The sequence below is a fragment of the Coenobita brevimanus genome, chromosome 49, assembly GCF_032717465.1.
Source record: "Coenobita brevimanus isolate Jiangsu-jjx chromosome 49, ASM3271746v2, whole genome shotgun sequence".
In the NCBI taxonomy this organism is placed as follows: Eukaryota; Metazoa; Arthropoda; class Malacostraca; order Decapoda; family Coenobitidae; genus Coenobita; species Coenobita brevimanus.
The window spans coordinates 23,208,829-23,224,910 of NC_137002.1; positions in this window are offsets into that span (position 1 = coordinate 23,208,829).

The window sequence follows — 16,082 nt, forward strand, 5'->3', positions numbered from 1 at the left end:
GAGGGAGCCCGGATCGCCTTCGTCAGGAGTTGGAGAGTCTGGCCAGGGCGTCCTGGGACTGCGGGCACCAAGGGGGAGAGGCGCCATCAGGACTGGGCTGCGGCAGCGTCTCCTACAGGGCTCGGACAGGAACAAGGAACTCCTGGGTGTAGGCGGTAAGCCCAAAATCGGGCCTTGCCACCACTCTAGCGTCTCCTCCGGGGCTATATTCCCGGGCTCCCCGAAGGGAAAGAGGCTGGAGGAGGACTCACGTTACTCGTGTCCTCTCGAGTACGTCTGGAGGCCGGAGCCTGGGGTCGCCTTCCCCTGTTACGTACTCTGGCTGTAGCCGTGGACTTGCCCGGCGTACAGGGAACACCTGCAGGGCGTACGGGGCCGTCCCTTCACCGTGGCTCGGGACCGCCGGCGTGGTGCTGCTCCCGTAGTAGGAGACAAGCCAGAGTGAGGGGCACAGAGGCCACACTCTCTCCAATACGGATTGAGTCTACCTTCAGGGGCTTCTCTACCCTGGTACATGCCCCGGCCGGAGCCGAGTGCCTACCCATACGGAGAACACCTGCAGGACGTACGGGGCTGTCCCCTCGCCGCGGTTCAGGGCCGACGACGTGGTGTTGCTCCCGTAATAGGGAAGTGCTACACGTACGTTAGCAGGGGCTCTTTACCCTGGTCCGTACTCTAGCCGTAGCCGAAAGCTGATCTATCCGATCAGGAACAACTGACGGGCGTACAGGGCCGTCCCTTCTCCACCGCGGCTCAGGGCCGACGACGTTTAGTTGCTTCTGAAGGGGAGAACAGCAAGAGAGTGATGCGCTGGGGCAACTCTCTCTCTCTGGTGTGCTAAGGCCGGAGCCTGGGGTCGCCTTCCCCTTCACACACTTTATAAGGCCGTAGCCTTGGGCCTCTTGCCCTTGGGCCTCCTGCCCTAGAGGGTGTAACAAAGCCGTCAATACGGTGTTACCTGGGACTGAATCTGGTTCAGTCCCACCGCTATTCTGGCGACCATTGCTCCGCCCGCAATGTAGTCTACTTTCCCTGATCACCTGGGGTTGGGACAATTGCGGGGAACAAGGGCCCAGGACCGTGATGTACTGGTGACCCTCTTGAACAGGGTCACTAATCCCACCGTTGTGTCCTCCTGGGGTGGTGGTGCGGTGGCGGCCCGGTGGTGGGGTGGGGGGTGGTGAGGTGGGAGGTCCGGCGGCGGGCACGGCGGGCATTTTACCACCCTCCGCGTTGTAGAAGTCACAACCCCGTGACTGGAGGTGGTAGGTGGTGGAGGTGGATGTCTGGTGGGCCGGGGTGAGGTGTTGGGTGAGGCTGACCCAGTGGGTGGTGAAGGTGTTGGGCTCCTGATGGGAGTTGAGAGTGAGCCGGAGGGAGGATGGATGGTCGGTCCGGCGTAGGAGTCGGAGAAGGTGGTGGGTCCCTCGGATTCTGACAGGTGGGCGGTCGTGGTGGCACCATAGCACCCTCTCAATTTTTGTTTCTGGTTGTAAGGTGTTGGTGGTGGGCGTAGCGGGCGGTGACTGAGAGTGGTGGGTTGGAGGAGGTGGGGTATCCGGAGGTGATGCAGGTGGTGTGGTTGGTGAAGGATCAGAATTGGAGGAAGATGGTGGTGGGTCAGGCAAGGGTGACGTGGGGGAAGGGGGTTTGTGGGTATGGTGAGGTTGAGGGTGGGGTGGGGGAGGTGAGCGAGGAAAGAGAGACAGGTGAGGGTGAGGAGGAGGATGGTGTGATAGGGAAGGGGAATGAGTTGGCTGTGTAGGTGGGAGAAATGAGTGGCGGGGGATGTGATGGTGATGGGTGGTGCGGGGTGGTAGGTGGGAGGGAGTAGACAGGAGGAGGCAGTTTTGGGAAGTAGGTTTGGGAAAGATGAGGTAAGGGTTCTAGGAGGCCTGTGAAGGGGGAGGCAGGCTTTGTGTTTGGGAGGAATAGGAAGGGGGGAGGCGGTAGTAGTGGAGAAAGTGGTGTGTGAGGTGGGAGGGTTAGGAATAGTGGTAGGAATAGTGGTAGGAATAGGGGTAGGAATAGGGGAGGGCAAAATAGAAGAGATAGTGAGAGGAGAGGAAGTGGAAAGATGACGTTTTCCCCTGTCGTAGACTGGGGGAGATGTGAGGTGGCCCTCGTCATTACGGTGGGATGCGGGGGCAGTGGGGGGGCGCCTTCTGTGCCTTCCTCGTTTCACTTTCCTTCTTTGAGGCTTGGGGCAATCGGCGTATGGTGGGGAGGCTTGTGGGCGCTCTTGTTTTGTTTTGCTGCCCCAGGCAGCTTTTAGCTGCTCACGAATGTCGTGGATTGGGCACTCAGGGCAGCAAGGAGTAAATTCCCATGGATTTACAGGGATGAGATCCGTGGGGAATTGGTTGATGTTGCCGATGCGTTTGGGGGAGGAGTGGACGGCTAGAAGGCGCCTTATTAAGTTGATTTGTTTATCCAGGTCTCCAGTCGGTTCATGTATTATGAAGTGGTTTTTAATGAAACCGGGGAGGGTCCTGAGGAGTTTGTGGAATATGAGTTGTTCCCGGGTTTTTGCGTCTGTGCCCGGGTATGCAGCGGTGACGAGCCACCTAGCCTGGATGAAGGTGTCATCGAGGATTCCGTCGTATGTGAGGGCGTCTAGTTCCAACAAGGCTACAACTGTGCCCAGGGATGGTGTCGCCGCCTGTTTCACAATTTGTTTGAATTGATCCCATTTTAGTCTCGGGACGATTTTGGGAGTGACTGTGGCGATTATTTTTCCCAGGTTAGGTAATGTGACTGCAATTTTTTCTCTGTCTCAGTCGAACCCTATGTCTAAGAGGGGTTTGACCATATCTAAATATACTTCTATGTCTCATTGGTCCGGGTTGAATCTCGGTAATTGGATGTGCGGTTTGGCTGCCATTGTGCAAGTTTCCTTTTTATCGTTCCTCCGTGCTTTTACTCGGATCCAGAACCACTGCTTGCAACCAGTTTTATGCTGGTGTTTTTACTGCGACTTCTCGTCGTAAAAACACTAGCTACTAAAGTGGGGTCCTCTTCCTAGACCGGAAGTAAAGCACCAACAAAGGAACAGGACATAAAAACCAGGCAGTATACCTTAACACATCTATTACCTTAATTCTAACCGTAACAATACACGTAGAGTGATATTTGAGATACAGAGACACAGAGACACAGAGTTAACACTTAGCACCACAAAGCAAAGTTATACTGAATACACACTACGATGTTCATACAGGGAGATCGTGAATTATCTACAATATTGCTTATATGTCACTTGGAGGCTGGATATAAATAGAATTGTTCACATAAGGAATAAACAAGGTAGGGAGTCTGTATGGGGACTATTACTATAAATGAGGTAGGGCGCGGATAGCGACACTCGACGTTGTCACCTTGTCACGGAGACACTTACACTTTGGCTTTTGATTGGCCTGCGCGCCCTTACCTCAGGTGTTCACAGAAAACTCTCTGACTCTCTTACATGGGGGGACTGGGATAATTACACAAAGTTCACTTTCTCCCCTGTCAGCACTGAGTTCTGGTAGGCCACTATTGACTACTCTGTTTCTTCGGAGTCACTGTGTACTGTTCTTTTTCCCCAGTTGTTCTTGACACAAAGAGGAGGGGGTGAATCACCGTTTTCCTGTTTCCTGGGTAATATTCACTCTAGGTCGCACTCGTAGGTGGGGTGCAGGGAGGCTCTCCCGTCTGGAGGCCTCGACCTGGGAGGCAGCCCTCGTACTAGGGCCGCGCCGGTGGGGTGCAGGGAGGCCCTCTGGTCTGGGGGCCTCGACCTGATAGGTGGCCCTCGGGACTAGGACCAAACAGCCGGAGTAATCGGGCCTGCCGTTTCTGGCTCCGGGGAGTGAGGGAGCCCGGATCGCCTTCGTCAGGAGTTGGAGAGTCTGGCCAGGGCGTCCTGGGACTGCGGGCACCAAGGGGGAGAGGCGCCATCAGGACTGGGCTGCGGCAGCGTCTCCTACAGGGCTCGGACAGGAACAAGGAACTCCTGGGTGTAGGCGGTAAGCCCAAAATCGGGCCTTGCCACCACTCTAGCGTCTCCTCCGGGGCTATATTCCCGGGCTCCCCGAAGGGAAAGAGGCTGGAGGAGGACTCACGTTACTCGTGTCCTCTCGAGTACGTCTGGAGGCCGGAGCCTGGGGTCGCCTTCCCCTGTTACGTACTCTGGCTGTAGCCGTGGACTTGCCCGGCGTACAGGGAACACCTGCAGGGCGTACGGGGCCGTCCCTTCACCGTGGCTCGGGACCGCCGGCGTGGTGCTGCTCCCGTAGTAGGAGACAAGCCAGAGTGAGGGGCACAGAGGCCACACTCTCTCCAATACGGATTGAGTCTACCTTCAGGGGCTTCTCTACCCTGGTACATGCCCCGGCCGGAGCCGAGTGCCTACCCATACGGAGAACACCTGCAGGACGTACGGGGCTGTCCCCTCGCCGCGGTTCAGGGCCGACGACGTGGTGTTGCTCCCGTAATAGGGAAGTGCTACACGTACGGTAGCAGGGGCTCTTTACCCTGGTCCGTAATCTAGCCGTAGCCGAAAGCTGATCTATCCGATCAGGAACAACTGACGGGCGTACAGGGCCGTCCCTTCTCCACCGCGGCTCAGGGCCGATGACGTTTAGTTGCTTCTGAAGGGGAGAACAGCAAGAGAGTGATGCGCTGGGGCAACTCTCTCTCTCTGGTGTGCTAAGGCCGGAGCCTGGGGTCGCCTTCCCCTTCACACACTTTATAAGGCCGTAGCCTTGGGCCTCTTGCCCTTGGGCCTCCTGCCCTAGAGGGTGTAACAAAGCCGTCAATACGGTGTTACCTGGGACTGAATCTGGTTCAGTCCCACCCCTATTCTGGCGACCATTGCTCCGCCCGCAGTGTAGTCTACTTTCCCTGATCACCTGGGGTTGGGACAATTGCGGGGAACAAGGGCCCAGGACCGTGATGTACTGGTGACCCTCTTGAACGGGGTCACTAATCCCACCGTTGTGTCCTCCTGGGGTGGTGGTGCGGTGGCGGCCCGGTGGTGGGGTGGGGGGTGGTGAGGTGGGAGGTCTGGCGGCGGGCACGGCGGGCATTTTAGTCTTTGAGAGAGGTGAAGTCAGTGAATGTACAGCAAGGTTGGATGGTGAGGAATTGGAAAATGTGAGTACGTTTAAGTACTTGGGTAGTGTGATGAGTAAGGATGGAGATTTGGAGGGTGAAGTGCTTGAAAGGGTACAGCAGGGAAGAAAGGTTGTTGGTTCTTTGAAAGCAGTGATAAGAAACAGGGAAGTGAGCATGGAAGTGAAAAAGTTACTACATGACAGTATTGTGATACCAACTCTAACGTACGGAAGTGAAGCTTGGACGTTGTTGGATGGACACAAGTCAAGAGTGAGAGCCGTGGAAATGAGTTATTTAAGAGGAGCCTGTGAAGTCACATGGAGGGACAGGCTGACGAATGAGGATATAAAGGAGCGTTGTGGTGTGGATGTGGATGTGATAGGAAGCGTTATGAGGAACACACTGAGGTGGTTTGGCCATGTGGAGAGGATGGAGAGTGAAAGACTGACGAAGAAAGTGTATGTGAGTGAGGTGGCGGGGGGGAAGAGGGAGGGGGAGGCCGAGGATGAGATGGAGAGATGGGGTGGAGAGGTATATGAGAGAGGTGGGTGTGAGTTGGGAGCAGGGCAGTGAAATGGCGGGGGACAGGGCGACTTGGAGGCGATTTGTTTGTGGCCACCCCAAACGGGATTGAGGAGTCTGGAAATAGATAGATAGATAGATAGATTATTATTATTTTTATTATTATTATTATTATTATTATTATTGAGTTGGAGGATATTTGTTACCTTATGACTGGTTACTGTATTATTTGTATTATTAAAAGTAAAGGACTGTATTCTAGCCAGCAACGAAAGCTTCCTAACACCTCTTCATTAGCGATTTGATTTTAGCAATTTTACTTTAGTGTGATGAGTAAGGATGGAGGTTTGGAGGGTGAAGTGCTTGAAAGGGTACAGCAGGGAAGAAAGGTTGCTGGTTCTTTGAAAGCAGTGATAAGAAACAGGGAAGTGAGCATGGAAGTGAAAAAGTTACTACATGACAGTATTGTGATACCAACTCTAACGTACGGAAGTGAAGCTTGGACGTTGTTGGAAGGACACAAGTCAAGAGTGAGAGCCGTGGAAATGAGTTATTTAAGAGGAGCCTGTGGAGTCACATGGAGAGACAGGCTGACGAATGAGGATATAAAGGAGCGTTGTGGTGTTGATGTGGATGTGATAGGAAGCGTTATGAGGAACACACCGAGGTGGTTTGGCCATGTGGAGAGGATGGAGGGTGAAAGACTGACGAAGAGAGTGTATGTGAGTGAGGTGGAGGGGGAAAGAGGGAGGGGGAGGCCGAGGATGAGATGGAGAGATGGGGTGGAGAGGTATATGAGAGAGGGGGGTGTGAGTTGGGAGCAGGGGAGTGAAATGGCGGGGGACAGGGCGACTTGGAGGCGATTTGTTTGTGGCCACCCCAAACGGGATTGAGGCGTCTGGCAATAGATAGATAGATAGATAGATTTATTTTAGCATACGACATACGCCCTCTAGTGTTTAGATACCGTAGATGCGTAGCTCTCTCTCTCTCTCTCTCTCTCTCTCTCTCTCTCTCTGCGCTGGCGATTCGTTTTAAATATTTGAACCAACGCCTTTGCTGTTTTGAATACCGAAGCCGTTACCGATGCAGTTCTCTCTCTCTCTCTCTCTCTCTCTCTCTCTCTCTCTCTCTCTCTCTCTCTCTCTCTCTCTCTGTATTAGCGAGTCGTTTTAAATATTTGAACATAACGGCCTCTGCTGTTTTGAATACCGAAGCCGTTGCCGATACAGTTGCGTGTCTGGGTAACGGTGGTGATGACGGGGCGGTTCAGAGGTGATGAAGTCAAGGTTATTTCAAGAGGCGATTTGTTTTATTTCAGATGCTGCCCGGATCGCTGGGACTACCGCAGAGGCTCTATCGAAAGGGCTTTACCGCAGGGGCTCTACTGCAGGGGCTCTACTGCAGGGGCTATACCGCAGGGGGCCTATCATACTCGGGCTGCTGCTCCTCACGGTATGTAGTGGTGCTTTGCTCCTATTGTCATGCCCGTTTTTTTTTTTTTTAGGTATAGGTATTTATAGGTATTTATAGGTATTTGTAGGTATATAGGTATTTAGGTATTTATAGGTATTTAGGCATTTAAAGTTATTTAAAGGTATTTATAGGTATTTATAGTTATTTAGGTATTTAAAGCTATTTAGGTATTTAAAGCTATTTAGGTATTTAAAGCTATTTAGGTATTTTTAGATATTTTAGGTATTTATAGGTTTTTAAGGTATTTCAGCGTTACCTTTGCGTGCCTCTGATAGCATAGTGACGCTGGAGGGTTGATCTGGCCCGGAAGCAAGTAGACTCGTAGTGGTGTTTGGTCTGTAGTGGTGTTTGGTCTGTAGGGGTGGTTTGGTCTGTAGGGGTGGTTTGGTCTGTAGGGGTGGTTTGGTCTGTAGGGGTGGTTTGGTCTGTAGGGGTGGTTTGGTCTGTAGGGGTGGTTTGGTCTGTAGGGGTGGTTTGGTCTGTAGGGGTGGTTTGGTCTGTAGGGGTGGTTTGGTCTGTAGGGGTGGTTTGGTCTGTAGGGGTGGTTTGGTCTGTAGTTCTCGTAACTAAGACTACGAGAATGACTGCAGACACGACGTAGTAAGTGGAAGTGGCCCAGTTCCCTCGGGTGAAAGAGAAAGTAGTTTATGTAGGCTTTGTTACTGATATCGCTACTTACAGCCCATAGTGATAGTCCCCCCCGTAGTGATGATAGTCCCCCCCGTAGTGATGATAGTCCCCCCCGTAGTGATGATAGTCCCCCCCGTAGTGATGATAGTCCCCCCCCTACTGATGATAGTCCCCCCCCGTAGTGATGATAGTCCCCCCCGTAGTGATGATAGTCCCCCCCGTAGTGATGATAGTCCCCCCGTAGTGATGATAGTCGCCCCCTAGTGATGATAGTCCCCCCGTAGTGATGATAGTCCCCCCGTAGTGATGATAGTCCCCCCGTAGTGATGATAGTCCCCCCGTAGTGATGATAGTCCCCCCGTAGTGATGATAGTCCCCCCCGTAGTGATGATAGTCCCCCCGTAGTGATGATAGTCCCCCCGTAGTGATGATAGTCCCCCCGTAGTGATGATAGTCCCCCCGTAGTGATGATAGTCCCCCCGTAGTGATGATAGTCTTCCCCCCGTAGTGATGATAGTCTTCCCCCGTAGTGATGATAGTCTTCCCCCGTAGTGATGATAGTCTTCCCCCGTAGTGATGATAGTCTTCCCCCGTAGTGGTAGTCTTCCCCCGTAGTGGTAGTCTTCCCCCGTAGTGGTAGTCTTCCCCCGTAGTGGTAGTCTTCCCCCGTAGTGGTAGTCTTCCCCCGTAGTGGTAGTCTTCCCCCGTAGTGGTAGTCTTCCCCCGTAGTGAAAGTCTCCCCCCGTAGTGATGATAGTCCCCCGTAGTGGTAGTCCTCGAAGTGATAGTCCCCGTTGATAGCCCATAGACCCCCATGGTGTGATAGCCATAGCACCCATGGTGTGATAGCCCATAGACCCCCATGGTGTGATAGCCATAGACCCCCATGGTGTGATAGCCATAGACCCCCATGGTGTGATAGCCATAGACCCCCATGGTGTGATAGCCCATAGACCCCCATGGTGTGATAGCCATAGACCCCCATGGTGTGATAGCCCATAGACCCCCATGGTGTGATAGCCATAGCACCCCGTGGTGTGATAGCCATAGCACCCCGTGGTGTGATAGCCATAGCACCCCGTGGTGTGATAGCCATAGCACCCCGTGGTGTGATAGCCATAGCACCCCGTGGTGTGATAGCCATAGCACCCCGTGGTGTGATAGCCATAGCACCCCGTGGTGTGATAGCCATAGCACCCCGTGGTGTGATAGCCATAGCACCCCGTGGTGTGATAGCCATAGCACCCCGTGGTGTGATAGCCATAGCACCCCGTGGTGTGATAGCCATAGCACCCCGTGGTGTGATAGCCATAGCACCCCGTGGTGTGATAGCCATAGCACCCCGTGGTGTGATAGCCATAGCACCCCGTGGTGTGATAGCCATAGCACCCCGTGGTGTGGTGTGATAGCCATAGCACCCCGTGGTGTGGTGTGATAGCCATAGCACCCCGTGGTGTGGTGTGATAGCCATAGCACCCCGTGGTGTGGTGTGATAGCCATAGCACCCCGTGGTGTGGTGTGATAGCCATAGCACCCCGTGGTGTGGTGTGATAGCCATAGCACCCCGTGGTGTGGTGTGATAGCCATAGCACCCCGTGGTGTGGTGTGATAGCCATAGCACCCCGTGGTGTGGTGTGATAGCCATAGCACCCCGTGGTGTGGTGTGATAGCCATAGCACCCCGTGGTGTGGTGTGATAGCCATAGCACCCCGTGGTGTGGTGTGATAGCCATAGCACCCCGTGGTGTGGTGTGATAGCCATAGCACCCCGTGGTGTGGTGTGATAGCCATAGCACCCCGTGGTGTGGTGTGATAGCCATAGCACCCCGTGGTGTGGTGTGATAGCCATAGCACCCCGTGGTGTGGTGTGATAGCCATAGCACCCCGTGGTGTGGTGTGATAGCCATAGCACCCCGTGGTGTGGTGTGATAGCCATAGCACCCCGTGGTGTGGTGTGATAGCCATAGCACCCCGTGGTGTGGTGTGATAGCCATAGCACCCCGTGGTGTGGTGTGATAGCCATAGCACCCCGTGGTGTGGTGTGATAGCCATAGCACCCCGTGGTGTGGTGTGATAGCCATAGCACCCCGTGGTGTGGTGTGATAGCCATAGCACCCCGTGGTGTGGTGTGATAGCCATAGCACCCCGTGGTGTGGTGTGATAGCCATAGCACCCCGTGGTGTGGTGTGATAGCCATAGCACCCCGTGGTGTGGTGTGATAGCCATAGCACCCCGTGGTGTGGTGTGATAGCCATAGCACCCCGTGGTGTGGTGTGATAGCCATAGCACCCCGTGGTGTGGTGTGATAGCCATAGCACCCCGTGGTGTGGTGTGATAGCCATAGCACCCCGTGGTGTGGTGTGATAGCCATAGCACCCCGTGGTGTGGTGTGATAGCCATAGCACCCCGTGGTGTGGTGTGATAGCCATAGCACCCCGTGGTGTGGTGTGATAGCCATAGCACCCCGTGGTGTGGTGTGATAGCCATAGCACCCCGTGGTGTGGTGTGATAGCCATAGCACCCCGTGGTGTGGTGTGATAGCCATAGCACCCCGTGGTGTGGTGTGATAGCCATAGCACCCCGTGGTGTGGTGTGATAGCCATAGCACCCCGTGGTGTGATAGCCATAGCACCCCATCTTCTAAACTAACTTGGTCTACATTTTGGTCTTTCTACAGTTTATATAATGCAGGATGAGAGCAGTTTAGGAGAGTGCCATGGTTCTCTTTCCACAGCACTTCTTCGTGACTAGCACTATATTCCAGTGTTAATCTGTTATAATTCTGAGTTCAAGCTGGAGAGATGACAATGTAGGCAAAGTTAAAGTAAATACAGAATATTATGTTGTCATGGAGGAGCTGTGGAAAATAATGTTGGCAGTCTTTTATGTGAAGGACATGTGTGAAATATTAACAGTATATTTCATTCCTTGAGTTACAAGCCAAATGGTTTTCTGTATACCTTAAGTACGCTGGGTGGTAACCATATAACCAAATTATGGTGCCTGGTGCTTTAGTGGGTAATTAAGGCGCTCCAGTTGGATTGAGCCGGTGAAGGTTTATATCCAAGGGATGGTTAGGGTTTATTTGCTCATGTAATGCTACTCAGGGATGAGTGAGGCTGGTCACTCTCATCTTGAATGTCAGGACAAACTTGCCTAGCCCCGGGCTCCTACGCTCCTCATGGGGCTACACTGCATTAGGTGATGAATGAATATCTAAAATTAATATGTTAAAGGCTTCACAATTCTTTTCATATTTGTATTTACCTTTATTAAGAAGCACTGTGGTGGGTAGGAATGTCATGTAGACCACCAGTGTCTGAACTAGTGATGTATTAAGCCTTTACTAAGCTGACTGTAGTCCATTTCACCAAATCTGCCACCATCAGTGATGTCCTCAGCGCCTGTAGTGTTCATGGAAATCACTGGCACTAGGTGAACCTCTACTCATTACCTTAAGACCCAATATCCAGGCAATACAACAGGTATATCCGGTACTGAGGACCTTCATCAATGCTACAGGTGCTGTGGACATCACTGATGCTGCCACACCAGGTGAAATGGAGTATAGTACAGGACCATATGAAGTTTGTCACTGTTTGTCGTTTAAACAGAAATAAAGGATACCGTGGACTATAAAAAGCTTCTGCCCTGTAGGTTTCGTGTGCTGGCTGCTGACCCTGTAGTCCTGGCGTGCTGCTCTGGTCTTTACCCTGCTGAGTGGTGCTGAAGGACTGTGTGCCCTTGTTGAGCATGGATTTGAAGTACAACACTTAAGCTCTATAGGTTGTTGTGGCTGCTGCTAACCCTGCCGTTATGACAAAGAATCTGCTCCTGCCTCTGCAGAGTGCTTGTGCCTCTAAGTGCTGCTGAGAACTGATGGTGAGTGCTCTTACCCTTACGAGGTTTAAATCTATCTATCTATCTATTGCCAGACGCCTCAATCCCGTTTGGAGTGACCACAAACAAATCGCCTCCAAGTCGCCCTCTCCCCCGTCATTTCACTGCCCTGCTCCCAACTCACACCCCCCTTCTCTCATATACCTCTCCACCCCATCCCTCCATCTCATCCTCGGCCTCCCCCTCCCTCTTCCCCCCTCCACCTCACTCACATACACTCTCTTAGTCAGTCTTTCACCCTCCATCCTCTCATGTTTATAATGTGTGATATTTGATTGAAAGTTATGTTTATAATAGATTACCTGTATAAAAAGCCAATAAATCGGAATTAACACATGCTTCCCTAACTTCTAAACTAACTTGGTCTAGATTTTGGTCTTTTCTACAGTTTATATAATGTTGGATGAGAGCAGTTTAAGACAATGCCATGGTTCTCTACTCTTTCCACAGCACTTCCTCGTGACTAGCACCATATTCTAGTGATAATCTAATTAAATCTGAATTCAGGATGGAAAGATGACATTATAGGCAAAGCTAGAGTAAATAGTAGTCACGAAAGAGCCGTGGAAAATGTACAGTGGTCTTGGCAGTCTTTTTATGATAAGAACTTGTGTGAAATATTAGCAGTAAATTTATCCATCCTTCCATCATCTAATCCTGTGCTGCCCCATGAGAAGCGTAGGAACCCGGAGCTAGGCAAGTTGGTCCTGACAATTGAGTGACCAGGCTAACTTATCCCTGAGTGGCATTATGTGAGCAATAAACCCCAACCATCCCTTGGATATAAACCTGCACCGGCTCAATCCGATTGGAGAGCCTTAATTACCCACTAAACCACCAGGCGGCAAAATTTGGTTATATGGTTACCACCCAGCATAGTAAATGGTTTCCTGGTGTAAAGGAAACCATTTGGCTTGTCACTCAGTGCAGTCACCCACAGGTAGAAGGAAGAGGCAAGAATGAAAGAAAGAGACTTGAGAGGAAGGGTGGAAGAGAGGAAAGGGCAGACACCCAAAGCAGCACTACATTGAGTGAGTGGATGGTGATCGCACCCACCTACCAACAGTAAATTTAGTTGCATCAGTATTTATTTTAAATTGGTATGTTCCAGAGGCTTCACAGCAGACTTTTTTTCATTTGTATTTATCTGTATTAAGACATACTGCGGTGTGTAGAAATCTCGTATGTAAACCACCATAGTCAACTTTTTTTTTTTTTATGCGAGGAAGAAGGAACCAAAGGCCATGATCTCGCAGTAACAGTTCCCTCCAAGAGAAAAACAAAATACAATAGAGAGCCAAATTCAAGATCCGATCATTTTGAGATGCCTGGACACACTGCGTTTGAAAGACTGGAGATCATAGGCAGCAGGAAATACAGACAGAGGGAGACAGTTCCAGAGCTGACCTGTTGCATATATGAAAGACTGGGAGTAACGGTTAACTCTTGCATTAGAGAGTTGGACAGAAAAGGGATGAGAGTTTGCTGCCAGACGGGTGCTACGCACCGGTCGTAGAGGTGGAGGAATGCAAGCAGACAGTTCAGAGGAGCAGTGGCCATTAAAGTTGCGATAGAAAAGAGATAAAGATGCAACAGTGCGGCGAAGAGACAGAGGTTGAAGGGAGTCAGTAAGAGGAGGAGAGTTAATGAGACGAAAAGCCTTTGACTCCACCCTATTAAGAAGAGCTGTATGTGGGGAGCCTTCCCACACATGAGAGTTGTATTCCACACAGGGGCGGATAAAATCCCTGTATAGAGTCAACAATTTTGCAGGGGTAAAGAAAGAGCGGAGTCGGCTTAGCACACCCAATCTCTTGGAAGCAGATTTTACAAAAGATTTAATATGATCTTTCCAAGATAAGTCCCGCGTAAATGAAACCCCAAGCATGTTCAAGGATGATGCAGGATTAAGCTGAATATTATTAAACATTAGTGGGTATACCTGTGGAAGATTTTGTCGGGGTGATAGGTGTAAGAACTGAGTCTTAGATGCATTAAAAACAACCATATTATTATTACCCCAGTCATAGATACGAGCCAAGTAAGACATTAGGTGTGCCATAGCCTCATCCCTTGTTTGTTGAAGTAACTGTTGAGATGGACGTTGCGGGAACCGAATGGAAAGGTGAAAGGTGGAGTCATCAGCGTATGAGTGGATAGGGTTAGATGTACAGCTTAGAAGATCATTGATGAATAAAAGGAAGAGAGTTGGTGATAGGACAGAGCCCTGAGAAACACCACTGTTGATAGAGCTAGGAGAAGAACGATGACCGTCTACAACAGCGGCTATAGAACGACCAGAAAGGAAGCTAGCGATGAAGGCACAGATAGAAGGATAGAAACCGTAGGAGGGCAGTTTGGAAATTAAAGATTTATCCCAGACTCGATCGAAAGCCTTTGAGATGTCAAGTGCAATGGCAAAGCTTTCGCCCAAGTCCCGAAAGGAGGATGACCAGGAGTCTGAAAGGTAGGTGAGAAGATCGCCAGTGGAACGTCCCTGACGGAACCCGTACTGACGATCGGAAAGAAGGTTGTGATAGGAAAGATGCCTTAAAATTTTTCTTTTGAGAAATGACTCGAAAACTTTTGAAATACAGGACGTTAAAGCAATTGGACGATAGTTGGAGGGTTGGGAGTGGTCACCCTTCTTTGGGACTGGCTGAATGAGAGCAAACTTCCAGCAAGAAGGAAAGGTACAAGTTGACAGACGAAGGCGAAAGAGTTTGCCTAGGCAGGGTGTAAGCACAGAAGCACAGTTCTTGAGAACAACAGGAGGGACCCCATCAGGCCCATATGCCTGATATATTATTCCTTTACTAAGCGTACTAGTATAGGACCATATGAAGTTTGTCACTGTTTGTCGTTTAAACAGAATTAAAAGATAAAAGTGGACTATAATAAGCTTTTGCCCCACAGGTTTCGTGTGCTGGCTGCTGACCCTGTAGTCCTGGTGTGCTGCTCTGGTCTTTCCCTTGCTGATTGGTGCTGAAGGACTGTGTGCCCCTGTGGAGGACGGATTTAAACAACACAGAAGCTCCATAGGTGTTAATCTGCTCGTGCCCCTGCCGAGTGGTTGTGCCTCTAAGTGCTGCTGAGAACTGATGGTGAGTGCTCTTATCCTCATGTTTATATTTTATTTATAATGCTTGATTGACTCTCCCGGATACTTTTATGTGAAGCTACACAACGTGGTGAATGTTTTTGACGTATCCAATAGAACCAGGATTCCGGGGGCTTGAATGATCAGTGAATGGAAGCGCAGCCCATTGGACTGGGCAAATTTGGGCTGTCTGGACATTGCTACTCCTCACCCTGCCCTAGGGTGGGAAAGGAGGTCCGGATGATGATGATGATGATGATGATGAATAATGTTTGGTATTTATGTTTATAATTGATGTTTGTACAAAACGCTGATAGATTCATACACATATGCTCCGTAGGTGTTGTGTGTGGCTGCTGCTGACCCTGCCACCCTGGCGAACTCTGGCCCTTCCCCTGCTGAGTGATAATGGAGAACTGTAGTAGTGTCCTGCCGGAGAGCTGAGGTCATCGTGCCCATGCAGCTGTGCTCTTAAAGGGTGATTAACTGGCCCTGCCACTGCCAAGTTATGCCAGAGGATTGTAGTGGCCATATCCCTGCTGAGTGATGCCTGAGGACTCTGGTGGTGGCTGTACCCCTGCTGAGTGATGGACTCCGGTGGTGGCTGTGCCCCTGCAAAGTGCCACTGAAGGACTCTGGTGGTGGTTGTGCCCCTGCAAAGTGCCACTGAAGGACTCTGGTGGTGGTGGTGCCCCTGCAAAGTGCCACTGAAGGACTCTGGTGGTGGTGGTGCCCCTGCAAAGTGCCACTGAAGGACTGTGGTGGTGTTGGTGCCCCTGCTAAGTGCCATTGAAGGACTGTGGTGGTGGTGGTGGTGGTTGTGCCCCTTGAAAGTGCCGCTGAAGGACTGTGATGGTGCCCCTGCAAAGTGCCACTGAAGGACTGTGGTGGTGGTGGTGCCCCTGCAAAGTGCCGCTGAAGGACTGTGGTGGTGTTGGTGCCCCTGCTGAGTGATGCCCAAGGACTCAGGTGGTAATGTCCCTGCCGAGTGATGGTCAAGGACTGTGGTGGTGGTGGTGCCCCTGCCAAGTGTTGTGGGCAGCTGTTGGTGAGTACAGTGTTCTTACTCATAAAAGATTGGTCTGTTACAGTGCTTAATATTGATGTATATATATAAAGCCAATGTGGATTTAAACTAATACATTTCTGCTCCATAGGTGTGTGCCTGAGGACTGCTGAGGACTGCTGAGGATTCTGTTTGTGCCTCCTAGAATGAAGAAATGTGCCCCCTGTTGAATGATGAAGAACTCTGGCTGTGGTGCTGAATGATGGTGAAGGGCGCTGGCTGTGGTGCTGAGTGATGGTGAAGGGCGCTGGCTGTGGTGCTGAGTGATGAAGGGCGCTGGCTGTGGTGCTGA